Source organism: Phyllobates terribilis, unplaced genomic scaffold, assembly GCF_046119375.1.
Source record: "Phyllobates terribilis strain yellow unplaced genomic scaffold, ASM4611937v1 Scaffold_9__5_contigs__length_417890890, whole genome shotgun sequence".
NCBI lineage: Eukaryota > Metazoa > Chordata > Amphibia > Anura > Dendrobatidae > Phyllobates > Phyllobates terribilis.
The window spans coordinates 69,753,130-69,780,261 of record NW_027362769.1 but is presented as its reverse complement, the minus strand read 5'-3'; the positions used below and the strand labels follow the sequence as shown (position 1 = coordinate 69,780,261).

At 40.8% G+C, this 27,132-nt stretch overlaps 1 protein-coding gene across 13 annotated transcripts in view; it reads right to left on the bottom strand.

Moving 5' to 3' along the window:
• Nucleotides 1–27,132, bottom strand: part of MAP2 (microtubule associated protein 2) — a 304,763-nt gene that overhangs the window by 121,459 nt on the left and 156,172 nt on the right. For all 13 annotated transcript variants that reach the window (XM_073646562.1, XM_073646567.1, XM_073646566.1 and 10 more), the window contains one exon: nucleotides 690–765. The gene's annotated coding sequence lies outside the window, so the exon portion shown is untranslated. The remainder of the gene's footprint in view (nucleotides 1–689; nucleotides 766–27,132) is intronic.

The following is a 27,132-nucleotide window of genomic DNA, read 5'->3' as shown; positions in this document are numbered from 1 at the left end:
TCCAAATTCTTACATCCGGAGTAATACTATAAGAAATATTCAAACCCTGAATGCAGCTATCAGATTCACGGTACAAGATATGCCCTGGGAGAGGCGATTCTCATCACTGCTTTTCTAGCCAGCAATTAAATAGTTAGGGCTTAGTAAAGTGACTGCAATGCAGTATTTTAGCTTACTTGAGCTCTGCAGTGAGACCTCTCGCTTAGTGAATGCAAAAATTGAAAGGCAATATATGCTATTAATAAATTTTGGCAATTTATTCACCCAGGGCAAACAAACGGCATCTATATATCTTAAAATAATTAGGCTATGAAAGGGTCCACTCAGCAGATGTGTGTCTGGGTTATGAGCAGAATACCTGCAGTCAAGCACCAGGTGTAACCTGAGTCTGGTGTGTCATAAAATACAGCATGGGGCAGGAGGTCAGGATATAGCAAAGTTCAGCATTGTGCAACCACCCTATAGTATATGTGCAGCTATTATCAGAACTATGTCACCGTGCTTAATAGATGTCAATGGGATAGACATTAAAGACACAGCAAGTGGGGGCAGAATATAAGCAAAACATTCTATAAGTATTCATCCTGTGCTACAAGTAATAAAAATGAACAGCATCTGCAGAACAACATTATATAAGTAAGCGTGAGTATGCAGCGGTCTGAGTGTCAGTAATACGATGCACAGCTTACCCCTTGTGGTAGTCAGGGTCCTTCTTTTCTCTTGAAGAGCAAAGATCAGTCCGAGTGCAGATCAGAAATATGTCACCTAGCAAAACCAGAATGAGAAAGAACTTTTATTAGTTAATTTGTAGGATTCATAATCTTTCATCTTAAAATCATTACTACATATACATCAGGTACAACATTTCAGGTTCATTAATTTGCATAAATAAAGATGGAAGATTTACATAGATATGTAGGTTGTAAAAATACACAGGTCCATCAAGTTCAACCTTTCTCAATCATGATCCATTTTTTATCTCTAGATTATTTGTACCCATCAATGCCTTTGCTAAAGGGGTATTCTCATATTATTACATTTATTAAGTTTGTTATACAGTGTGAAAATAAGCAAGTTTGCAAGTTGACTTGATTTTTCTATCTGCTGTCATTCTTTTATCTTACATAGTGTACAGCTTGTTTTCAAGCAGCTCAGCCACCAGAGCCTTCCAAGTGTCCGCAATAGTTATATTCCAAGAGAGGAGTTAACTCCTAACATCCCAGTCAGCACTCTCAAGCCCATTGATTTTTATACAGCTGATAGCTACTCATCTTCCTCCTCTTCCCTCTCAGCTACTAACCAAGGTGCTCCCCTTGGTCCTGCAGAATCAGAATCCCCAAGCCCTCAGCATTGACAGTTTCTAGAGCAGTTTTCCTAATCACATTCCTCTCACTTTCCTGAGCCCTGCTCAGCTCATCTTCCTCCCCTTCACTCTCAGCTCCTGACCAAGGTAGCTGCTCATCTTCCTCCCCTTCCCTCTCATCTCCTGAACAAGGTGCTCTTCTCAGTCCTGTAGAAACACAATCCCCTAACCCTCAGCATTGACAGTTTCTAGAACAGTTTTCCTAATCACATTATTCTCACTTGCCTGAGCCCTGTTCATCTTACTCCCCTTCCCTCTTAGCTCCTGACCAAGGTGCTCTTCCGAGTCCTGTAGAATCAAAATCCCCCAGCCCCCAGCATCGACAGTTTCTAGAGCAGTTTTCCTAATCACATTCCTCTCACTTTCCTAAGCCCTGTCCTTTTGTAAAAGACCTGTTACCTCTAATATAGTGATAACCGTGTAGACTCAGAAAATGGACAGACTTTTCTAAATGCTGACATAGTACTTGCTGTTATTACCTTTTGTAGCTGGGTATCCTATAGTCCGATTACTCCAACTGTAAAGAATCCCTTTCTACAGTATTTTGATGTCTAAATTGCCTTTTCTCTACACATAATGAGTGTCCCCTAGTTCTTTGTAAGATCCTTGTAAGAAATAAAGGGATGTCTCATGAGGACTCTTAACATTGACATGAAATTGAATTGAATTAACATTTGGGAAATATAATATTACATGCTGACCATTCTGAATTTACTACTGATTTACTCCAACAGAGAAGGAATCCAAGCAGAGTTCTCCTGTATGGTATCTGTATGTCCTAATACAGAATGTAAAAGCTAGAGAATTTTTCTTGTGAGAAAATATACTATTATTCTTATCAAAATACTGATATTCATTTTTGTTCTCAGACTCTCCCAGTGTTGTCAGTGAGAATTATTCTTTATCTACAAATCCTATAAACCTGTACATATTGCTCACAGCTAAGTGTTTCCTACTGTTGATTGCAGTCTCGGCAATCCCATAAGAGCTGCATAACCTGGACTTCAGGCTATTACATTTTATCTAACCAGAGGTGAAGTATTAGGACAGAAGAGAGTTTTGTCCTACCGTGTTTAGCTCACAAAAAAACTGACTACAATTGTGGCCAACTCTCAGCGGTAAAAAAAAAAGTAGGTACCATGTCCATTTACAACGAGCGAATATCTTCAAATGATAAAGAATGGAAACACAGAGATAATTTTTTTTAAATAAAAGTGAAAACCTGTTTACACATCTGTTAATACTTAGAAGATAATGAAGGTGGAGATAGTAATCTCTGACACACACTAACTTTGGAGGTTAGGGTTGTCCACTTAAAATAAAAATTCTTCTACAGGCAGTTAATGGATAATCTTGTGCTCTCCACTATGGCCGGAAGTGATGACAGCCTCTTCTTCAGGGGTTCACCAGTTGTCTGGAAAGGGATGTCATCCACTGTCTAATCACCTGACTGCTGGGGCAAATCACAGGATTCAGCAGTCAAGTGACCGAAAAATAGGATGTCACAATTTCTATTCCCAGCGGAGAGCATTGGAGTTTTCAAAGGGGATTCAAAATGGTGAGCATAGCATTATTTAATATTTTTTACTAGCCTGTAGAGACATTTTATTTAACTTGCACAACCCGCTTACATATTGAAGTTTTTTTGTGGTGTTTTTCTCCACTAGGGGAACTTCTATATTTAGAGAAAAGAAGGTTCCACTATCATCACAGAATGGTGAAAGTATTAGCTTTGGGTACTAGATTACTAGAAACTGGATGCTGTTCCAGAGATTTATTCTGAAAAATGTGGACGGGGAATAAATTTTTACTTCTTATATGCAGGGCTGTGGAGTTGGAGTCCATTTTGGTGGAGTCAGAGTCGTAGTAAAATGGATCAACTCCGACTCCTAAAATATATAATAAATTGGGTACAGTAGTTCAATGCAGTTTATGGGGAATATTTTTTCATAAGACTTTGGGAAAGTTATGAAATGTCCTATAAATGTCTGTCCTATTCCTGATCTAAGGGTCTAGACTTTTAGCTGAGATGAATCTGTGCTACAGTAAATTTACCACTTAAATATGACACATTTATAAGGGAGTCGGAGTCGGAGTTGCAGTCATGGAAACTGAGGAGTCAGAGTGGGAGGTTTGGCTTACCGACTCCACAGCCCTGCTTATATGGTGCAGTTTGCATCCGCTTTATAGAGGTTTTTGCCTGACTCTGGAGGAACACGGTGGGAATTAATGACCCTTGTCTGATTTGAACTTAATCAAACATGTAGCTAGATGATAGCCTCATGTCACCAACATCCACTCTTAGGCTAAGTGCAGACGACCATAATTTCTCGCATCAGAGAATTGGGTCGATTAGGCAAATCACACTTTGATCAAACTCTGAAAGTGTGAGCCCGCATCATCCCCTGCACATGATGGCTGATTTAATCAGCCATCATGTGCCCCTACCAGCCACAGATGAAGCTCTGCCCGCAGCTGTTAACCTATGAAATACTGCCTTCAATGTCTGACAGAAACAGTTAACATGCTCCGGCAGGGGGTGCGTCATTCCACACTCCCATCAGCGCTCATGACTGCGGGGTGCCGATGGGTTGCCATGACAGTCGGGGGTCTGCTGATGACCCTTATGCCTATCATTACAATCCTCCTGTGAAAGCCAGCCTGTGCCCAGTGTTCATAGGAGATTGTGATTTTCACTATACATAGCAGTGCTGATGCTCTGCTACATATAGCACAACATTGTATCTACCCCAAAATGGTATCAATAAAAACTTAGCTCAGGGAGCAAAAAAATAAGCCATCACCCAGCCACATATCCCGAAAAATGGAAACGTTACGTGTCTCAGAAAATGGCTATACAAGCAAATAAAATTTTCTTGCAAATTTCCACATTTTTTTGTACCAAAAAAATATAAAATATGTCGATGTTTGGTATCGGCACACTCATACTGACCTGGAAGAATCATATTGCCTGGTCAGTTTTACCATATAATGAACATGGTAAATAAAAACACAAAAAAAAAATTGTGGAATTGCACTTTTTTTTGCAATTTTAACGCACTTGGAATTTTTTCCCTATTTCCAATGCATCACATGATAAAATTAATGATGTCATTCAAACGTACAACTTGTCCCACAAAAAAATAAGCCCTCATACGGTCATGTGGATGGAAAAATAAAAAAGTTATGGAAGAAGGTGAGGAAAAAACGAAATAGAAAAAAAAGGAAAATCGCAATGTTGTGAATGGGTTAATGTCGTGTGCAAGAGCCCTAATACAGTAGCTGGATACCATAGTGTCCATTGTAAAGAACATTTCATTACACTGAGTGAATAGATCATAAAAGTATATATACAAGTATCACAGTATCCAAAGTATCCAAAGAAGCGGGCCAAGATATGATCCAACACCCCGAACACAAAGTTGCATTTTGTTAATGAAAGTTAACTACTAAGAAAACCCTACTATATGAGCTTTAAAAGTACAGTTCACACCCAGGGTTACATTAGCCTGTTCAGGTTGGTATGTGCAGAATGTTAAAAGAATGTCATTGCTGGTCACACAAATCTAAGCAGGTGCCATGCAATAATCTTACATCAAAATATTCATGCACTGAAAATATGCTTCGTTTTTATTTATTTTTTTCACAGAAATCTGAGAAAAGGCCAATGCCGACAACAACAAAAGTAACAAAAGCTAAATTAATATTGAAAAAAAAACAAGTAATGTATGTGACTCAAAAATCATGAGCAAACTGCTGTGGATGCATTAGGGTATATGGATAGTTCATTGCATGGCTTTGTTTATTCAGGTTCAGGTTCGCCCAATAAAGGTTCCACCAGCTGAGCAAGGGTTTACAATAAATAATAGGGCCTAAAAGTCCAGAAGAAGACAACTCTATATGCAGCTAACTTCACAGCCAATCACTTGCCCCAATGGTCACCTTCTTATGGGTTGAACCACTTATTGGTGATTTGTCCTAAGTGTAGGTCTGTTGTGCGTAGATCGAGGATTGAACATCAGAATTCTTATTACTGCTACGTCCAGGACAGTCTGATACTACTTGTATTGATCCTTGGTTGATACTCTATCAGTTTGTGGCTTTGAGTTTATACTGGTTATTCTTGTTATTTTTTAAAAATTAATTGTTTATTTTTGTTATTTTCGTCAGCAAATAACAGCAATCATTAATTTAATTTCTGGTAGAATAAAATCAACTATCTGACCTTAACTATCTTAATATGTGTTTATTGATCCCACCTTGGTTCCTCGGCCATATGAGTCGAGTGCTTGAGCGTAGCAAAAAAACATAAAACATGTACTTCAGACTGCACTAAGATGCACCAAGGTTTAGTGAAAAGAAAATAGAAAGAAAGACTCCTTCCAACTAATTAAAACTTCCCTGGTGATTTAAGGAAGTGGAAGAATTAAAGGGAATGTAATAATCAAAAAATGGCTAATTGTTTAAATCAGGTTTTTATGTATTTTTTCAATTTTCCATATCACTGTATGAAAAAGAAAAATCTGAAATTTTGCAATTTTCCCACTGTCTCATTGTCATCACAGACAGGATTAAAATGAAAGGTAATGAAAAGTAATGCCTAAATACACAGTTGATAACACAGGATCCACTTTTTACAATACTTTTTGTCACAGCTCACCTCCTCCCCCTACCTTCACAATAACATTTACCCCAATTTTAGGATACTCAGATAATGCTTCTATACAAGCAAATAACGTCACAGTTAGTCCCCTTGGTGAAGGCCATAAAAATTAGCACTAAATAAAAAGGACCATATTTCTGGATCAGTATGGTGGATTTGAAAAAAACAAACAAAAAAAACTGAATACTCAGGGGAAGAGCGGGAATAAAATAAGAGCAAAACCTGTCCACTTCTGACCTGGTGACAGGTTCTGTTTAATAGGTCATTTTCTGAAGACATATTCTCTTTAATGTCATTAACTTTACTAGTTTCTCAGTTTCTCCAGCTCACATGAAATTTGAACTCTGCGGGCAACCAGCGGCTGCTCTTGTGAAGCCCTTGACAGATATTAATGCCAGAGGACCGCCAGGAGACACAGCACTGAGTACAGGGGAGTGCCGTCAGTCAGGGGGTGAGTATCCTTTTTTTTTTCACCTGTTCTCACCTCCATGGGCCCATAGTTAAAGGGAATCTGTCACCAGGTCTTTGCTACCCCATCTGAGAGTAGCATAATGTAGGAAAAGAGACCCTGATTCCAGCGATGTGTCACTAAGCTTACTGGGTGCAGCAGTTGTGATACAATCAGAGTTCTTAGATGTAGCATGAAGCAGAGCTGAGAAAGCTAACCCCACCCACACCACAGCTTTCTGTGTACATTGTCTATTGACAGTGAGTTGCTTATCAGAGGAGGGGTGTGGTCAGACCAGGGCTCACGTGCACTGTGGTCCCAGCACTGATAATGTCCTGGTGATAAAACCTTCATTGTAAGTAAACAACAACACACAGCATAATAAATGACACATCCCTGAATTCTGTGTTTCAGTCCCTAACGCCTGCTGTCTTCAGTTTACATAGCAAAAACCTGCTGACACATTCCCTTTATGGGATTGGCCAGTATTGAACAACTCCTTTAAAAACTCTTCATGCCATTACTCTGTTATTCCTCCTGGAGATGTATGGATAAATTGACAACAGGGCGGTACTTAGCCTCTTACGAAAAGGATTTCTCCCACTCCCCACAGTCTGACATAGTCAACAGAATATATAAAAAAACAAAACTGAATAAAAAAGGGTCTGAAATTAAGAGCTTCAGATGCTGAAGGAAAATTAGATGGTATCAAATTAGAGATAAAATGAGCAAATTAATACTCTGTGAGTGACGAAACAGCCACTCATTTAAAAAAACAAAACTCTCCCCACTCTCATATCAGATTGCAGTTTCCATTGCCGGAAAATCTTAAAGAAATAAAATAAATACTGAACACAGCAAATAAAGTATGTCATAAATGATTGTTATAATATCTCAAATATAAATCCTTAAGAACCAGATCCCGTATAATCTATAAACCAAACAAATAAAAACAAGGAGCACCAGACAACTGGACTGAGTAAGGATAGCGAACAGAGCAAGCAGTGAGTCCACCAGTTACTACGGGGGACCGGAAGGACAGTTACTAAGGGGGACCGGAAGAACACTTACTAAGGGGGACCGGAATGACACTTACTAAGGAGGACCGGAATGACACTTACTAAGGGGCACCGGAATGACATTTACTAAGAGGGACCGGAATGACATTTACTAAGAGGGAACGGTTCCCCCCTTAGTAAGTGCTACTCACACTGTTTGGCTGACGCTCCTTGTTTTTTGGGTTTGTGGTCAACACAAATGTCAGAATGTGCAGGGGGACGGCACATTGACAAGGTGGAAGTAAAAGTTATTTGTCAGTTCTTTTGTACATTTTTGGGAGGAAGAACAGAGGAAGAATGAAAGGCAGATTTCTAAGAAATGATTTGTTACTTTACGTTAAAAAAAAAAAAAAAAAAATCCTAAAACGAAGATAAGGAATATGGAAGATCTGTTAGTTCTCTCGGCATTTATTTAGTGGTCTAAACTGTACTTTGTGATTCCATAGATTTGTATCATGTCTCACACAGATCTTACTGAGAGTGAATGGTTTAGTGCAGAATATTTATAGCCGGCCACCATATTTTCCGTTAACCTAATCCAGTCTATTTTATTCGAGTCCATGAATTCCATTAACACCTAATTCCGATGAGTCCACTAAACCCTGTGTTGGGATTATTATACCTCTGAGCTATATATACAGTATAGTCTGTTTTATCTACTATACAGGGTATTAAGATGACACCAGAGGGAACCAAAAAATGTAGGTCTCACTTTCAGGAACATACTAGAAGAACAAGTAGGTTGTTAATATTGATACTATCCTACTCTGTAATATGAGCTCTAACCCTTAAATACTATCTTCACCTCATTATAAATTGAAGGCCCCCTACATACAGCTTGAGTTACAACCACTTACTGCAGGCCGGCTTATCCATACACTTAGTCATGTGCAGCATCTCTTCACAATCTCAAGTATCACTTTCATCCACATTAATTATTGGTTTACCATAAAAATGGATTTTCAGAAATACAACCTAAACCTATAAATATAAAAATTCTGCCCTCTGCTCTTGAGTGTTGGCTCTAACGCTATCCTGGTTGGGCACTGAAAGAGGGGAAAACTCAGTGCAGGGAGGCTAGGGCCAGGGGCATAAAGATCGCGGTTGCAGAGGTCGCAACCGCAACCGGGCCCATGCGGGTGAGGGACCCGCCAACGCCACCTCAAATTTCAACTGGATGTGCCTCCTTGGATGCACATTCAGCTGAAGCTGAAGTGTATTGCGGCACAAAGACCTGCCAGGTCAGTGCGCGGTAATACACGCTGGAAGCCAATCAGAGGCCAGCAGCTGACGTCAGCGAGAACATGACTGGTGGCAGTGATGTCATGTGCTCCTGTCACTTGCATGCTGAGGTCAGCTGCCGGCTTCAGAAGAGGACACCACATGGCGGGAGAGAGGAGGGGAGATGAATAGAATATTGTTTTTCTATGCATTAAAGAACAGCGGCAGAATGGGGGACATAATACCAGGATGGGGATATCTATATTAGGATAGGGGATATATATATATATATATATATATATATATATATATATCTAGATGGGGCCCAGGATAAGGGACATACATACTAGGATAGTGGATATCTATACCAGGATGGGGGATATACCAGGATGGGGCCCAGGATAAGGGACATATATACCAGGATGGGGGATATATAGCAGGATGGGGCACAAGATAAGGAACATATATACCAGGATAGGGGATATATATATCAGGATGGGGCCAGGAAGGAGAGCAGATATACCAGGATGAAAGACATATATACAAGGATGGAGGACATATATATATACCAGGATGGGCCTGGAAGAGGGACATATATACCAGGATGGGTGACATATACTAGAATGGGCCCAGGATGGGACATTACTACATAGTGGGGGAGGAGGTGCAACTTGTATGTCCTTATAGGATTTAGAAAACTACAATTACATTAAATCTGAGCAACATGCGGTGGGAGGGCCCAGGTCCAAATCTTGCACTGAGGCCCATCAGACTCTAGTTACGCCACTGCCTAGGGCACTGCACATGACGGGACCACTTTTAGGGCACTTGAGATTACATGGAGGGGATTAAAACTTGCCTTCCTTGGTCTTCCTGATACTAAGAACATCCACATAGGTTTATTTAAACATATTTTCAGGCCTCCCAAGCCAAAAGCAGTTTTGCACGGTTAAACTTACTTTTATAACTTTTTGACCTCTGTTTAGTTAGAAAAAGAATTATATGGTTGTAGCACAGCCTTCAGCCTTCTGGACAGTCTTCCTTAAAAATTTTAGAAAAGTTGTGAGGGGTCGTTTTTTTTATGTTTTTAGCTGTATTTGTCCTTTTTTCATGAACTGTGAGATGTGCTAATAAACGTTGACAGTGATTCCTATTTTAATATCATAAGGGGGCATTCCAGACTACATTGTGACTACATTGTCAGACCTACATACAGACAAAAGTAAGGCGCTACCTACATTACAGTCATAACATTTAAACGTTGCTGTGGGTTATACCCTTCATTCTAGTAACTATAGGGTCCAAGAGATCAGAGTAGAAACAGATTATCCAGCTTCAAGGATGAACTCTTCAAATATTAAAATCCATTTTTTATCAGTTCATTTAACATCATGGTGATACGGTGCACGAGGGAAAATCAACATGTTTCAACGTTCTTAGTTGCAAGACTAAGAAAAATGCCATGTTTGAAACGCGTTGGTTTTCCTTGGTGCACTGTATCCACCTTGCTTTTAAATGAACCAATAAAACATGGGTTTTAATATTTGAAGATTTCATCCTTGAAGCTGAATTTTTTGTTTCTAATCTCTCTGGCGTTTCCAACACATTAGGTGGTAGGCTGTTCGGGGCTTCGGAGTTATCCACACATAGGACAGTTGAGCTGGTCTGCTCTCCTACCAAGTTTCCAAGAGATCAGACCTCACTGATCAGCAAGTTATGCCATATGGGAAGATGCTTTCCCATTTACAATCATGCCATTTGAAGAACCTGTATGAAAAACCTTGGGATTTGTCTTCATTTGTTTATAACAATTATGTTTCTAGCCATTATGTTCCCTAAATGCTGGTGTTTTGCCAAAACAACTAGAGCTTTCTGTCTCTGCATGAATCATGGAATAGATATTTTTATCTGTACTGTACAGGGAACAATTAGAAATATATACGGTAAAAAAAAATCATGAATCTGTTCTTAATTATTTCCAGTTTGTGCAACTACATTTATTAAAATCTAATTAGCTCCGTCTCTAGATATTAAAGATCCAGTAGTGTATTGCTCAGGCAGAATTCTACACACGATTTCATATTTTACTTATTATGTGAATATAAAAGAAAAAATATCTAAAATTAATCAATATAAATGATGTCTCAATAACTGCTCATTTATAGAGGAATTATGAGGAGTCTACAAAAAGCTCTTATGGTTCGGGTAAACTAAGTTTAACATTGCTGCTTCAGCCTTATGTCCGGATGGGGAATAATTGGCAATTAACCGAGAGGCTAATAAAAGTGAACTAGCTAGCAGAAGTTATTTTAGCCCTTGGCCAAACATTGTCTTTTTTAACTACTGTTAATGGTTTAATTAATACTAGCTGATTATTTCTTTCCTGGAAACAAAAGTATTTCCTTTCAGATGGTTAAAGGTGCTATTACACATAGGAATAAAGTCAGCCGAGCTGGACGATTTGACGACTATCATAAGGCTTCATTCAGACATCAGTGTTTTTTCACGCACACAAAAAAAATAGTACGGGTGTCATATCAGTGATTTGGATCCAAGTTTTATCAGTGTTTGTTCAGTTTTTACCATCAATGATTTATAGGGAAGAATAACTAAATAAATGAAAGAACTTCTATAGTCTGCAATGTTAATCACGGACAGCACATAGATTGTACGCTGATGCCACCCGTGTGTTGTCCATGATTTTCATGGACCCATAGACTTCTATGGGCAATTCTCATCCGTGAAGCTGGTAAAAAACAGACATTTCTCCATGATTTTTGCATGGACGCATGGTCTGCAAAAAAAATCCACAGACATGTAAACAGCCCCATAGGCTATAATGGGGATATATTCTAACAATGAAAACCACGGATAGAACATGTACGTGAAAAACGATCGTCTGAATATGGAAATTAAGTGATTTTAAAAGACATTAAATTATTGTAATTTAACAATATTTACTAAATAATGTGAACCTCGCAAATACTAGAGTCACATGGGTTCCAATTAATTTAATACAGTCTTGATGAGGGGGTATGATGGAGTCAGAGGAGCCTGATTCGTTAAGAGGTGCTCGCCTTAAATCAGACATGTCTGAAAAGTGGTATGTGCCTCTGTGCACCTCACCACAAAGCTTACTCCAGGCAGAGACTGGAGTAAGATTTTTGGTGTAAGATACATCACAACTCATTATGAATTAGACGATGGGGCATCTCCACGCCCCCCCTGTCCCACCATGGCTCCTCTCATTTTGGAGGAGCTTGGTCTAAATGAAGTGAAAACACCAAAAGTTGCAAAACTTTTATGCAACCTTGCACTATGAAAAAATAACTATTCAAAAGTGATTTACACCAGATTTCTGCCATAAACATGTTGATGAATCGAGGCCACAATCTTATGCTAATTTCTGATTATCTACTGTCTTGCTGAGCAACAATTGTTCCTTCAAAGAAGCGTAACACCCCCATACATGTTAAATAGCTGTCGACACAATAATTGCTGACAGATATCTCTCCCGAATTTCCTATATGCAGGAATGCTTGGCCAGGCACTCCTGAGAGAACCCAGCAGTCGCTTATCTCCAGGGAGAACAAACCACTGACAAACGACCACTGAAGTTACTTTTTTTCCCTGGCATCATCGATATTGGCCTGTTTGACCGACTTTTGTTATCATTTGCTTCATCAATAAGGAGTCTCAAAGTGAGTAAGGCCACGCTGTATTAAATAAAACATGGTAACTCCCAGCTATAAATGTATTCACACAAAACCAGAAGGAATAACAGAGGAACAAGGCAATGTACAGGGTGGGCCATATATATGGATACACCAAAATTAAATGGGAATGGTTGGTGATATCAACTTCCTATTTGTGGCACATTAGTATATGGGAGGGGGAAAACTTTTCCAGATGGGTGGTGACCATGGCGGCCATTTTGAAGTTGGCCATTTTGTATCCAACTTTATTTTTTTCAATGGGAAGAGGGTCATGTGACACAAAACACAATGATGTGCTTGGTTGTAACGTAACTTTATTCTTTCATTAGTTTTTTACAAGTTTATGACCACTTATAAAATGTGTTCAAAGTGCTGCCCATTGTGTTGGATTGTCAATGCAACCCTCTTCTCCTACTCTTGACACACTGATAGCAACACTGCAGATGAAATGCTAGCACAGGCTTCCAGTATCCGTTGTTTCAGATGCTGCACATCTCGTATCTTCACAGCATAGACAACTGCCTTCAGATGACCCCAAAGATAAAAGTCTAAGGGGGTCAGATCGGGAGACCTTGGTGGCCATTCAACTGGCCCAAGACGACCCATCCACTTTTCAGGAAACTGTTTCCAGGAAACTGAGTTTTTCCAACAAGATGGTGCACCGCCACATTATGGGTGTCAGGTCCGAGCATTCCTACATGAACAGTTTCCTGGAAAATGGTGCACCAGATGCATTATGGGCAGTGATACGAGTGGCTTTTGTAGTGTAGGACTGTTTTTATTAGCTATCTATACCCCTTCCCTCTCTCACATATCCCAGCATCAGCCTTAACATTAGTGTTAATAAGCATGGCTGAACGCACATGGCCAAACTACAGCCACCCACAGTGGCCAACTACCGCACAATTTTTCAGGTAGATTGTGCAGCCATTGACCTCCACAGGCGAGTGTGGATTGGACAGATAGATTTAAAGGGAGTCTGACAGCACAGAATGACTGATCGCACCAATCACAGGTGCACCCCTAGCGGGGCTAAACATTTAAGTGCATCTTCCCACCTACTTGTTTTCCATCTATCTCCATCCTTCTCCAGCTCTATAAAGCCAGAACTGTCAATCAAAGAAGAGAGGGAGAGGTTTGAAAGACAGAGGGAAAACAAGCAGGCTGGAAGCTGCACTTAACTGTTTGGCCACACCAAGGGTGCACTGAGCACCTGTGCTTGGTTTGATCAGTCATTCTGTGCTGACAGACATCCTTTAATAGCTACAACTTATTCTCTTTGTGCTGTTTTGGCGTCTTCTCTCCTCTTGCATTATGCTTCACGCTATGGTTATTGAATATCTGATGTTGCATTGATATTGAAGGATTTGTCCACCACTTAGATATTGATGGCCAGTCCTTAGGATAGGTCATCAATATAAGACAGGTGGGGGTCCAGCACCGCAGCTCCAAGTACTAAGTAGTGGTCGTTCTCAATTGCTAAAGCTCAGCTCAGGTGCATTTTCCATTCTTTTAGTCATAGCTTTATACTCTGTATATCTAGGAGCACCGTATATATGGTCTGAGCTGCCTGTACTGATTTTGCCTTATTAGAGTCCATCACCATAGCGAGATCACAGAATTGTGATCTTTTTGAGTAAATTATAACATTTTCATTTGTTTTTATACAGTGTTTTTTTCGGTGCACTTTTTGTATTTTTTTTTATATTGTGGGTGTGCAGACTTTTCTTCTTTATTGTATATGTTGCTTTCTTTAGGCCCCTATTAATAAAAGTTAGACTTCTCCCTAGAAGGTTTTTCACAGTCCAAACTTCTCCCTGGAATCTATGTGGCTAAGCTTCTAAAGTTAATACTGGCACCAATTACCTTCTCTGGATTTTGGTTCATTTGCATAGCATTACCTATAATTCCTATTACATTTAGCTAATCTCTTCCAAATTGAATCTGGGCTCAGCAGACATACTCTGAGCTGTGGCCTTTGTGTTAGGTAAGGTGTGATAAACGGAAAGGTCACAAAATCACACCGCGGCAGAACCCTCACACCTTAAGCCTTCTTAACCAAGATTTTTCGTCATTAATGTTATCACATAATTTTCCTCATTTGCAGAGTTGATTCCATAAATATTGATAAGCAGCAGTAGAGACACCGAGAATGTGTTATCATTTCCAGTGCCAAAATTGCCTGCTATGTATAGCAGAGAATATCCAATGCACATAGCTTCAGGCTGGCAGAAAATTAGGAATCTATTACTGTATTTAGGAATTTAACCAAAACAAAGAAGTAGCTGTAATTTATACCTTCATCGAGGGTTTACATGTCTAGTGCTTTAGGAGGCCTGCTGTGTCAACACTGAATATATCGCAATTATACTATACTAGTAGGACCCTAGGGAGGTAACTTTAGCTTTCTCTACATGCCAAACCCAAATGCTACTTTTCCATTAATAAGACTTGTAGCACTCCCAAGGTGTTTTCATCCATTGGTGGGCCCAAAGCAAAAATGTTAGAAGTGAACCCTACCCTAACCTGCACTGTACATTTATACCCCAAAAACCAGAGTTATAGCAATGCTTTTTCCCCATGTTATAGAGAGTAGTCCATATGCTCCCCAGAGTTACAAAAATAAATACCATTCCCACATACTTCACCCTTAGTATTTGCCCCAAATGCCCTCACCCCCTCAGAGTGCCAGGCGTTACTATGATAAACCTAGGATAGGAAAAAGAAGACCTTCCTGTAGGGCCACTCATCAGGAAGTAGAAAGGCCATAGTCATCAATAGAGATTAGTGAATCGATTTGATGCTAATCAAATTTGTGTGATTGCTGACCCCAACTTGAATAATTTGTGATTTACTTTGCCTAAAAGGCCCTACTTTACATATTGTAGAAAATTGCATTAGCCACAGAAGGGTTACATAGCCTCAGGCTGCCTTCCCCATAATGCCTTGCCACTAGCACATCATATGGCATGGTACAGCCAATCAGGAGAGATATCATAGCTTGCATAAAAGCATAAGCAGGAAATTCAGCAGCCATTTTATAGTGAACATGGATAGTTAGTGGATGTGACAGCTCATAGCTTAGCCATAGGCACAGGGAGAAAAAGCCATAAAATACTGAAATCACCTGTACAACTAGTGTGTGACAGCAAAGTAGGAAAGAAGGAAAGATTTGTATGTGAGAAAAGAGAATAGCATCACATATGTTTTTCAGGGTAACTGATGGCTTTAGAATACTTTAGAATCTGGAAAATTTGAACTTCAAAAGATTCGCTCATTTCTAATCATCAATATGTTTGATTTCTTTTACTTAGATTATTTGAGATGCATTTTTGGGGGATAAGCTTCTTCCTCATAGATTCATTTGGCCTATGGTTAAAGGGTTGTTCCTGTCTTCTTTTTTCAGTAATGCATTGCCCCCCCAGCCAGAGGAGCTCTGGAATGCTGTGTGAATGACACTTCACTCTTCTGGCTTGAACTGTATATGCCCAATGCTGCTGTATAACGTAGCCTTGCTTATGTAGTATCGGAAGTGCAGTGGCGCTAAAGCTGGCCAGGATCAGGATCAAATTGTCAGCTCCGGAGACCCCAGGCAGGCTCAGTGCAGTGCTTGCAAGCTCAGTAAGAAAGAGCTTGTAAGTAGAGATGAGCGAACCCGGACTTAAGTGTTCAGAGTTCGTACTGGACAGTTAGTGTCCGGTGCTAAACGTTGAACATGGACTTTCTCCAGAAGTCCGTTGCAACGTTCAGAGTTCCTGGGGAAGGTGTTTCAGAGAGAGAGAGTTTGGGTCCCCATGCTATCCAATGGAGTTCTGGTTCAAGTTCGGGTACAGTTCTGGTACCTGAACTGAACTTTGGAAAAAAGTTTGGGTCGAATACCAGAACCTGAACTTCCATGGGTCCGCTCATCCCTACTTGTAAGCACTGAACATGTTTGGCCATGGATGGTAACCCACAGCGGTGGGTGGTTTCCTCTGTAACATGCAGTAAACAATAGAATATTAAACTTGAAATAATGGGAGCAGGGGCAAATTTTAATACAAAGCCCCTTGCTTGTTTTAACAAGCACTATGCAAATATATCCTACTAAGAAGAGCAATAGCTCTTTAAAGTGACCTCAAATATCCCATTCACATCCTATGTAGTTATATGCGTATTGTAAGGCAGTATGTATTTGTTTAAAAAATAGACTTTGACAGATCAGTGGACACATCCTAATTATCTTTAGAGACACAATGGACACTAAAGTTCATTGGTCTTGCCATAGATGCATAATAACCAGTTCTGCTATGACGATTTTTTATGCTTGTTACTATTAGTTACGGTTAATTGGTGACACAGTAAGAAGAATGATAAAAATGAATGTCAATTCAATATTAGATGAGTAGCAGAGAAAAAAAGATAATCCTCAAAAATGTATAGTTATTTACACTAATAAAAATGGACATCACCACCAATCTCCCATGCCCCAAATGGTATGTAATGGTATTTATCTACTGTATCTAGTATTGGCTTACTGCTTGACCGCTATGTTTTTATCTGTCTGGCAGAACTGTGTAGCCTGTAGCCCATCAGACGCCAGTGTCATGAGATTGCCGTGGGGCACAGCGCTCGGAGTGGAGGAGTGACACCAATCTGGGAGAAGGTATGTTTTTTCTTCATTTTACTTAGCATACTGGAGACATTTAAAAGGGGTTGTCCAGTAGTATACAACCCCTTTAATGTTGAACCTTTAAATCTAAATTAATTACTATATGAGATAGTACTTACTGTATATCACAGGACAGATCCTGCTGTGCGAGCATGCTGTTACAACGAGCACTGCCTTTCACTTCTCAATTCTTTGTACTTTGCTGTTAGGTGACATTTTTAGACTATACCTAATTTATGTAGTAACTGGAAAATTATACTGAAAAATACTTGTAAATGCTTTTAGGAAAGATTAGAGGAGAGTTTATTCCTGCCAAACAGTTACTAAAGTGTTCTGGCTGACAGTGCAAAAAAATGGAACCGAAGAAAGAAAGCAAGAATGAAATCCGCGCTCTACCAGTGTTAGTGGCATTTTACCAAACCCGAGGAAAACCAACCAGGGCCAGAACGGCTCGTACACAGACTGATTAATGTGAATATTCAGAACAGACCAAAAGTTTGGACACACCTTCTCATTTAAAGATTTTTCTATATTTTCATGACTATGAAAAGTGTACATTCACACTGAAGGCATCAAAACTATGAATTAACACATGTGGAATTATATACTTAACAAAAAAGTGTGAAACAACTGAAAATATGTCTTATATTCTAGGTTCTTCAAAATAGCCACCTTTTGCTTTGATGACTGCTTTGCACACTCTTGGCATTTTCTTGATGAGCTTCAAGAAGTAGTCACCAGAAAAGGTTTTCACTTCACAGGTGTGCCCTGTCAGGTTTAATAAGTGGGATTTCTTGCCTTATAAATGGGGTTGGGACCATCAGTTGTGTTGTGCAGAAGTCTGGTGGATACACAGCAGATAGTCCTACTGAACAGACTGTTAGAATTTGTATTATGGCAAGAAAAAAGCAGCTAAGTAAAGAAAAACGAGTGGCCATCATTACTTTAAGAAATGAAGGTCAGTCAGTGCGAAAAATTGGGAAAACTTTGAAAGTGTCCCCAAGTGCAGTTGCAAAAACCATCAAGCGCTACAAAGAAACTGGCTCACATGAGGACCGCCCCAGGAAAGGAAGACCAAGAGTCACCTCTGCTTCTGAGGATAAGTTTATCCGAGTCACCAGCCTCAGAAATCGCAGGTTAACAGCAGCTCAGATTAGAGACCAGGTCAATGCCACACAGAGTACTAGCAGCAGACACATCTCTACAACAGCTGTTAAGAGGAGAATTTGTGCAGCAGGCCTTCATGGTAAAATAGCTGCTAGGAAACCACTGCTAAGGACAGGCAACAAGCAGAAGAGACTTGTTTGGGCTAAAGACCACAAGGAACGGACATTAGACCAGTGGAAATCTGGACTTTGGTCTGATGAGTCCAAATTTGAGATGTTTGGTTCCTACCACCGTGTCTTTGTGCGACGCAGAAAAGGTGAACGGATGGACTCTACACGCCTGGTTCCCACTGTGAAGCATGGAGGAGGAGGTGTGATGGTGTGGAGGTGCTTTGCTGGTGACACTGTTGGGGATTGATTCAAAATTGAAGGCATGCTAAACCAGCATGGCTACCACAGCATCTTGCAGCGGCATTCTATTCCATCCGGTTTGCGTTTAGTTGGACCATCATTTATTTTTTAACAGGACAATGACCCCAAACACACCTCCAGGCTGCGTAAGGGCTCTTTGACCAAGAAGGAGAGTGATGGGGTGCTACGCCAGATGACCTGGCCTCCACAGTCACCAGACCTGAACCCAATCGAGATGGTTTGGGGTGAGCTGGGCCGCAGAGTGAAGGCAAAAGGGCTAACAAGTGCTAAGAATCTCTGGGAACTCCTTCAAGATTGTTGGAAGACCATTTCCGATGACTACCTCTTGAAGCTCATCAAGAGAATGCCAAGAGTGTGCAAAGCAGTCATCAAAGCAAAAGGTGGCTACTTTGAAGAACCTAGAATATAAGACATATTTTCAGTTGTTTCACACTTTTTTGTTAAGTATATAATTCCACTTGTGTTAATTTATAGTTTTGATGCATTCAGTGTGAATATACAATTTTCAGAGTCATGAAAATACAGAAAAATCTTTAAATGAAAAGGTGTGTCCAAACTTTTGGTCTGTACTGTATATTGGAGTAGAACATTGTACTAATAATATTTTATTAAGATGGAAAAATATTCTAGTTTAAACAAAATATGTGATTATGAATTAACTTTGTCAAGTCTCCGTTGGTGACATATAATAGAGGAAATCTGTCAGCAGGTTGTTGCTATTTAAGCTGAAAGCTGCATAATGTAGGGGCAGAGACTCTGATGTCAGCAATGTGTAACTTGCTCAGCAGCTTGTTATAGTTTCAATGAAATCAGTGTTTTATCAGCAAGAGTTTATCACTGCCGGACTAGAGTCACGTGCAAGCCAGTCCATCTAATTTGTGTAACCCCGCCCCCATTACTGATTGCCAGCTTGAAGCAGGAAACTGCCAATCAGTGGTGTGGGTGGGGTTATGCAAAGCTCAGCATTTGAGCACTGCTGCATCTACAACAAATAAAACAGGGATTCTATCATAACTACTCCAGCAAGCAGCCCAGTAAGTGATACATCGCTGGAATCAGCCCCTCTGTCTCTACATCATGCAGCTCTCTGATTCCATAGCAAAAAACTTGCTGACAGATTCCATTTAATTCAGTATATTTACATATATAAATCTCTTAAAAGTCTGTGAATCTTTCCATGCTCTGGGTGTGGTCTTTTTTTTCATTGATTTTCCCATAGGTTTTTTCTATAGGAAAAAAAATATGAAAAACAACGCATATGTGTATTTAAAAAATGTCACAAAAAAGGCCTACTATTGATGGCATTGTTTTTACACGCCAGAGAAAAACGGTGTAAAAAAAGTATGGATTTAATTCAAAAACAGCTTGAACCATAAATCTGGTATAAAACTGCTTTGAAGGTTGCTAATTTTGTGACTTTTAGCGGTTTACGCCAACTCTGGCAAATTTTTGAAAAGTGGATGGAATTTAGCAGAAGAGGGCGTGTTCGAGCGCGGGCAGACAAATTCATCATACTTTATGCTGAAAAAGTAGAGAAAATCTCAAAAGAAATGTATTCCTAGTCCACCTGCTGTACATTTCCAATGCTTATGCACGACAGCAGAATGATGCACAAAATTCATTAAGAAGTGCACGTCTCAAATGAAATTGATGTATCTTACTCCAGCGTACCCTAGATTAAGACACACACCATTATTTATTAATCGGCCTCTATGTGTAAAGAAAGCATTAAACAGATACTAAATCATATTGTGGCACCCTCCTGTGCACAGGTACCACAGGACCAAGGGAGCATGGATGGACATTTCCACAAGAGGCCCTCATTACATACAAACACCTCCACCCTTCCACCTCATACCACCAGTGGGAGCCCTGATAGGGATATATATATGGAGGGTGGAGCCAGGCAGTCAGTCAGTTTAGTTAGTAGTTCTGAGAGCGTGCTGACGCTGAGAGCAGCGAAGACGCAGCACGTCTGCTGCCATATTGAGGGCCCCGAGCGTGGCCGACGGCAAGGAGGAGAGGAGAGAGGAGTTGAAAGGGGCAGAGGAGCATCATAAGGCTCACCCCGAAGATACAAACCGGACACCGGGTCCGCGCCTACAGGGTCCTTTATACCCAGTAGGGATCACCGGCATACCAGGAGGACTACAAGTCCCTGTCAGACCTGAAGCTAGACCCATTACAGGACCAGGAACCATTAAGGCCCCGACGCCCAGGGATAGTGGTTGCCAGCAGAAGGTCCTACTACCGAGCGACAGGTGAAGGAACAGCACGACACATAAGCTAGGCCCAGTTGCAGGCTGGCCAGGAGCATACAGAGAGGCAGACACGGACCAGAAGGCCTTATACCGGCTCACTGGGGAGAAGTCCTGAAGTGCACCCATCCTACTGAGTACCCTCGACCGTACCTGACATCCGCACCAGTAAAAGTATTGAAGCGAATCCCCTGCCTCTGTCAGTTACTTCTGCTGCGCCATCCGCCTGCACTACAAGTCCCAGCATCACCACCCACCATCAAACTCCACACTGCCCCGGGGGCCCGCTCCACCTGTGCGGAGCAGAAACACCTTAGCTGCCATCCCATCATCCCCCGGAGGTCTGCAGCAGCGCTGGTAAACCTTACCAGGTACCACAGGTGGCGTCACAAACTATTTACTTTATTTTTATTTTCTATCCAAGTTACAATCCCCTTTTTGGTTGACCGCCCTGGGCCATAGACCGGGCCAGCCACTGTGACATACCCCCCCCCCAGCATCCATAGGCCCGGCTGCCGAGTACCCCATTGCCCCGGGGGCGCGTCAACTTCATACAAAACTATATGTTCCTGACCTCTGCCTCTTCCCCTCTATTGATTTCTAAGCTCAGCATTGACCCCCAGCATCTTTAGCTGTCTTCTAATAGGGTGGCATTGCAGATATGACAGTCCGGCTTTACCTATTTACCTACATTGTGCCAACAAAAGTGCAAATATCTTCTTTAGCCTTAGGAAATACACACCTAATAGATTTTACCATTAAATCGTCCATTTCACCAGTGGCTTATGGCAAGGTCCTAGTTCAAGGAATACATTTTCCTACAAATCCTAAGTCACAAAGCAGGTACAGGGACTTATCCATCTTGAAACAGCATAGTTTAAACTTATAGGGGTTATCCAGGACTATTACATTTTTTTCACTATGGTCCGAAGAACTAACAGGCACGTAGTTGCCCTGTGTCGATCTCTGCCAGCTCTCTGCCATCTCTGCCGGCGATTCAGCGGCTTCCGCTGGCGTGATGTCAACACAGCAGTGGCTTCTCATCCGCTCTGCTCTGTGGACGGGGTGATCCTGCTGACGTCATGCTGATTGACAGTTGGCTCTCCACTGCCTTACTGCGGGGAGTCGGCAGTCACGCCCCATCGACAGAGCAGCCCAGAAGAATAAGAGCTGCTCTCTTAATGTGGAACAGATGAAGCGGTCAGTAACCGCTCTGAGATCGTGCCTGGTTGAACAGGCAGGGAGTAGCCTCTGTTAACAACTACATGCCTGCTAGTTTTTAGGCCCATAGTAAAAAAAAATAAAATGGTCCTAGACAAGCACTTTAATGTTGAGCATCAGTAAAAATCTTTATCATGGCTGGACCTGTGTGTACAACATCATCCAGTAAACATCTCCATGGAGTGGAATACCCGTAAAAGGCCAGAAAACAATAGCAGATCACAGACTCAATCCCCAAGATCTTCTTGAGGAATGAAGCAGTGACTAGAACAACCTGTACGATCAGCCTGCAGACCAGTATGTCATCCCGCATGAGGTTGAGTCCGCTAGTTCTGCAGCCTGTGGCTCATCAGAGTTACAAGTGTCATAATCCTGAAAGTGTGAAACTGTCCGGCAGCCCAACATCTGTCTAGTGGGTTGGAAACAAATTTGTTGCTTCCCTTAGTCCTGTTTGTACACTGCACAATGAGATGCCCAATTACGCCATTTAGCAGCTATACATATCTAGGAAGATGCATGTGACCATGGAAATAACACTGCAGCTGCTTTCCTATGTGCAGAAGTGCCTACTCTATATAACATGGATATGTACTATATACATAGTATGGTCTTGTCAGATGTGCGTCATCACTGCGGTGACAGGTTCCCTTTGAAGGAAACCTGCCACCAATATTTAAAGACCAAAAACTGTCCCCATGCCATGATACCTGAAAGAAATATGTTTCTAAAGAAGCCTCTGTAAAGATCACCTATGAAATCATAAAGTATAAAATAACAAGCACTACGTGATAATTACTGAAGAGTCATCTGGGTGGTGGCACAATACTGAGAAGTCATGCAGTCCGGCTCTTAGCATGACCTTTTTGGCTTGATTGACATCCTACAAGTCAGGATACATTATTATGAGCCGGCCCCAGAACATCTGGCGCATGCGCTTTACAGTGAAGTATATTGGTCTGGGCTTATCTGCACATACTAACTTTAGGCTATGCTATGCTGCAGAGGTTAGTTTATACAGGAGCATCTTCAGAAGCTTATACTGTTACCTTACTATTACTGTTGGATATAAAAGCATGAAACTGGTTTAGGTTTCCCCTTTAGAGCATTACCCCATTTCAGACTGATTTTGACGTTACAGCTTCTACATTTCCAAAGAGAATAATTATTCATGGAAATTATAATGCTAGAGAAGCTGTAAAGCAATGGCCCGGACTGCACCCCCGTTAACAAGGGGACTAAAAGGGAGGGCCGCATGACTTAGTATGTCTGCTAGGCCTCAATAGTTGTCAGGTAGGGGTTAAGGTGCAGAAGTTTGGGTTTGAAGGGGAGTTTTATGGGAGGAGTATAAGGGCAAATGGTTGGAAAGGGCTTACCTGATTGGCTGATAGGAGGTTTCGTTAGGAGCCAAATAAAAGGGTTGTGCTGCAGTGGGATGTCCATTCTCCGTTGTAAACTGCTATCCGGAACGTCCGGCCCACCCTATCATTCTTAATTTTCTTGTAATGTTATTTTGTTTATAATTGTCACAGCATTTGGCGTAAAAGGAGGGGCGTTTAGAAGGTGGTGGTTGCACTGAAGGTCGGGGGAGGCGGGTCCAGTGCCGAGATTGACTCCCTAGATCTTTTGAAGGTTATTATATAAGTCGAATCAGGTCCCTACAGGGGTAGGTCCCAGAGGGACAACTTGGATTGGGCAGCATACAGTTGGGTGCCCCCGAGCCGGTGCGGTGCGGCTGGGGGTAATGTGGAGTAGCTGTTGTTGTAGCACATTTGAAAGGTGTTGAACCTTCAATTCCCCCCATCCTTTTGTCGGTTATTTAAAGATTGTTGTTATTGTTGTTTATTGAATAATTGAGGCTGCTGTGGCCTTTACATTCCAATGTCACGCAGTGTGGCGTGTCTTTATTTATTAGATAAGAGGATGGGTTATAAAATGGTAAAAATGGGCCTATAGTCAACACATTTCGAAGTCATGTAAAGTTTACACAGATCCAGAATAGAACATACATCAGCTTTTTATACATATGTCCCTAAGATATTTGCACTGTATATACTGCAGAGCAAACATAATGCAGCAGTATTGCAATCAGGCTCTTGTAAGTGTCCTTTAAATATATTAACAGAAGAGCTTCGTATAATAACATTTTTTAGAAAGAATTTCAAAAGATCAAGTGTTCAGCACTACTTAGTTGTTCCTCCTGGAACAGTAGTACAAAGCTGTGGTTTTTCATTCTGTACATTGTTCACATCCGAGCTAGTAACAGCTTATCAATGAGCGTGCCGGGTGTTGCACCCCCACTGATCTGATATTGATGATGACCTAAACTAGGGATGGATATCAATATAAATGTAGTGGGCAACCCCTTTAAGAATACATTCAACCAATTATGTCTGCTGCATAGTGTTTTTACAGTAGGCTTTAAAGGTACTTTTCCTGACGTAGTGAAAGTTTTTACCATAGAACTTCAGAAGAAGATGGCAGTGCTCTGATACAGATACCCCGTCTAAGGTTTTCTGGTGAAGAAAAATATCTATACTCAGGATAGATGATCACTTATTGATTGGTGGAGGTCCAGCCGCTGAAATGCCCGATAATTTTCAGAACAGGACACTTTTATTCCCGTTTGAATGGAGCAGTATTATCTGTGGGACTACAGAGCACAGTGCTCGGCTTTTACTTGCAACCTCATTAAGAATGAATGGAGCGATGGTTGGTCGGCATGCATGCTCTTCCCCATTCTAAAGGGGATAAAAGATTGATGTTGACCCAGCACTTGGGCCACCACCGATCAGTAAGTTATCACTTGTCCTGTGGATGTAGGTGATACCGTATCTTGGGTGCCCCTGGTCAAAATTAGTTATTGTGAACAGTTAAGCAAGTTGAAGATGAAATGGTCTCTAAAAGGCCTAAAGTAAAAGATGACACATTTCCTTTTATATTTTAAGAAAAAAAAAATATGGCCATTTTTTACATTATGAAAATTACAAAAAGGAAAATGGGTCAATGCAAAAGTTTGGGCACCCTTGGAGATTTGTGTGGTCAGATAACTTTGACCAAGGTTTCAGACCTTAATTAGCCTGTTAGGGTTATGGCTTGTTCACTATCATCGTTAGGAAAGGCCAGGTGATGCAAATTTCCCAGCTTTATAAAAACCCAGCCTCCTCTACCCTTGTGCCAAAAAAGAGCAGACATGGGTTCTTCAAAGCAGCTGCCTAGCACTCTGAAAGTGAAAATGGTGGAGGCCCATAAAGCTGGGAAAGGCTATAAGAAGATAGAAAAGTGTTTTCAAGTTGCTCTTTTCTCAGTTCGAAATGAAATTAAGAAATGGCAGTTAACAGGAACAGTGGAGGTCAAGATAAGGTCTGGAAGACCAAGCAAAATTTCAGTGAGAGCTGCTCGCATGATTGCAAGAGAGGCAAATCGGAACCCCTGCTTGACTGCAAAAGGCCTTCAGAAAGATTTAGCAGACTCTGGAGTTGTACATTGTCCTACTGTTCAGAGAGACCTGAACGTGGCCGTCATGGAAGAGTCATCCAAAGAAAACCTCTCCTGCATCCTCCCAATAAAATTCAGCGTCAGAAGTATGCAAAAGAATATCTAAACAAGCCTGATGTATTTTGGAAACAAGCCCTGTGGACCGATGGGGTTAAAATAGAACTCTTTAGCCACAATGATTAAAGGTATGTGTGGAGATAAAGGGCACAGAATTTCAGGAAAAGAACATCACGTTAACCATTAAGCATGTGGGTGGATCTATCATGCTTTGGGGTTGTGTTGCATGCAATGGCACAGGGAACATTTCACGGGTAGAGGGAAAAATGGATTCAATAAAATTTCAACAAATTCTTGATGCAAACATAACACTATCTGTAAAAAAGCTGAAGATGAAAAGAGGATGGCTTCTACAAATGGAAAATGATCCAAAACACATGTCAAAATCCACAATAGACTACATCAAATGGAGCAAGCTGGAGGTTTTACAATGGCCCTCACAGTCCCCTGATCTGAACGTCATTGAAAATCTGTGTCTAGACCTAAAAATAGCAGTGCATGCAAGACGACCCAGGAATCTCACAGAACAGGAAGAATTTTCCAAAGAAGAATGGATGAAAATCCCTCAAACAAGAATTGAAAGACTCTTAGCTGGCTACAAAAAGCGTTTACAAGCCGAGATACTTTGAAAAGGGGGTGCTACTTGGTACTAACTATGCTGGGTGCCCAAACTTTTGAATTGAGCATTTTCATTTTTTGCAATTTTTAAAATGTAAAACATTAATTTTAGTTTTTGCCTAAAATACAAAGGAAATTTGTCATCTTTAACTTTAGTCCTTTTAGATATCATTTCATCTTCAACTTGCTTGAATGTTCACAATAACAGTAATTTTTTGCCAGGGGTGCAGAAACTTTTACATGCCACTGTAAATGTCTGCAATGTGACCTGAACATGTTCTTCTACCTCCAACAACCTGTGTGACTTCCTAGCTTACGCTCAATTTACCTGAGCAGGGAAGCAGCGATCATAAATTGTGATATGTGACCTGTCACACTGATATTGACATGGAAGGAATATTCCTTTATGTGAATGGGATTTAAAAGTTTATTCAGAAAGTGACTTTGTGTACATGGTGGCTCTGATATTCCGTCTAATGTCATATGTTTGATTTATACAATTCCGCGTTATGAAATGATTGATCATTATTTTATTTGTATAGTAATAAGTGACCAAGTTTTATATTTTGTTCTAGAATTAGCTATAACATAACTGTTCACTATGATGACACCTTCCTAGATCCTTTCCTTTACTCTTACCTTGGCAACTACCCATAGCTTCCTTAAAGGAGTTGACTGGACAAAATAACACTTTGCAAAGGAGACGGGACATGTAAAAAAAAATAAACTCAGTTATACTCATCTACCACTAGATCCAGCGCTGACCGATTTGGTACAGGAAGTGGTGATGTCACCGTTCCACAAGCAGCCAGACCAATGCGGCCT